Source organism: Prunus dulcis, chromosome 5, assembly GCF_902201215.1.
Source record: "Prunus dulcis chromosome 5, ALMONDv2, whole genome shotgun sequence".
Taxonomy (NCBI): domain Eukaryota; kingdom Viridiplantae; phylum Streptophyta; class Magnoliopsida; order Rosales; family Rosaceae; genus Prunus; species Prunus dulcis.
In genome coordinates this window covers 4,297,387-4,299,129 of record NC_047654.1, presented here as the reverse complement: position 1 = coordinate 4,299,129, position 1,743 = coordinate 4,297,387, and the positions used below count along the sequence as shown (strand labels likewise).

General features: G+C 34.8%; 1 long non-coding RNA gene across 1 annotated transcript; it reads left to right on the top strand.

The window, feature by feature from the left end:
• Positions 1-1,403, top strand: LOC117627423. The gene is made up of 2 exons (XR_004585769.1): positions 1-126; positions 945-1,403. It is a non-coding gene; the product is annotated as an uncharacterized LOC117627423 (long non-coding RNA).
• The last annotated feature ends 340 nt before the right edge of the window (positions 1,404-1,743 follow it).

Below are 1,743 nucleotides of genomic sequence, written 5' to 3'. Positions count from 1 at the left end.
TCTCAATAATAGTGGCAAAATCGTATTTTTAGCCAATAAAAAAAATATAAACTAATATAAATTTGCGGAGATAGGGATATAGAGATATAGAAAGATAAGAGTCATATAGACGCACGGCAGCCAGAGGTAAGACTGCGATTATCCAATTAGTTTATTCTAATTTATTTTCTTATGAATTTTCTTTTCTCTTAATTCATTTTTGTTCATCAGACCTTAGCTTTTTGTTTGGTTCCCCAGAAAATGAAAATTTATCGTTCCCATGTTCGAGCAACCTGATTGCTCTACCTTTTATTTGTTTATGGGGTTTGTAGATCTATGATTTGGGAATAAAACTAGAGAATTAGAGAAGATAATCTGTGTTAGGAAAAAGAAACAGCTAATTGAGGTTTAAATCTTATCATAATTGGTTAAATTTGGTAATTTATTCGTTATTTCATGAAATCTCTGGAACTGCATTTTCATATCTCATAGAAGATCTTGATGTGTTCAATTTTTCCACACGCATCCTTTATTAAATATTTATCAAAGGAATTATTATTTTTCTTTAATGTTGGGTGGGGAAGAAATCAAGAAAGTTGAGTTTCCGTGAATGGTGTTTTTGTAATGGCCATGGAGAATGGATCCTCAAACTTGGGTTATGCTTAAGGGTCTGTTTAGGAGTGCTTCCTAGTCACAAAAATCGTCAGGTGCTTTTTCAGGAATCACTTTCGAGTGCTTTTCTAGGAAACATTTGGATTTTTGTAATAAAAATTTTCAGTTCTAATAGAAGCACTTCTAGAAAAGCAATAATGAGGAGAAGCAGTGCCAAACGACCCCTTATGCATAAACTGAATAACGTTCGAATTGATTTTGGGTGATATTAGGCTCGAAAGAGTTGGCTATATATAAATTAAAAAGAGAGACAACAATTATGGAGTTGACCAATATCACAATTTGAAATGCAGGAAAGATTCAACATTTTATGGATAGCAGAGGAGCATGCAAGGAGGTTTCTGATGAGCTGGCCAGGGAGTTGCTTATTGCAATTTCTCACCCTGTACCAGACCAGGTTCTTGATCTGAGTTTCGTGCCTCGGGACAGGGTTCTTGTGGCAAATGGGGATGGGGATGAGAAGTATGTCTCTGAACTTATGACCATTTCTAATGTGCCATCCCCTGATATCAAAAACCTGAAACAAGCAAGCATTTGCAATTAGCAATGCTGCATTCTTCATGGAAAATGGAAATACCCTTACCCTTATAAGATATTGTAATTATTTGTTATTGTTTTTCAACTACTACTGTTATATGAATAAAAGCCACACACAGTCTAATCGCATCGAGAAGCTTCTGGTGATCAGTGTAATAAACCTTCATATTATAAAGATGAGAATGGCAATTGGACCTAATGGTTCTTGGTTTCTTCTTGCTTCTGTACCCAATATTCTGTTAGCATTTTCATATAGTAATTGCTATTCTCATTGTATTGTTCGAAAATCGGATAGCAAGTGCGCCGCATCGATTTAGGTTTGGTTTGTTGAGGTTATGTCATCTGGGTTTGTTCTTCCATGCCTTAAGCCCTCATTACTTGTTTGAAAATTTCGAAGTGTAAACGATTCTTATCAATTTTATCTCATGATTTGCTTCTCCAAAATAGTATTTAGGCATCTTAATTTGCAATCATTTATCTAGCTCACATTCCAGATCAGTAGTCTTTTCTCAGGATTAGCTCAGAAGTATTTGTATTTTGTCTTTGCCTTGACTA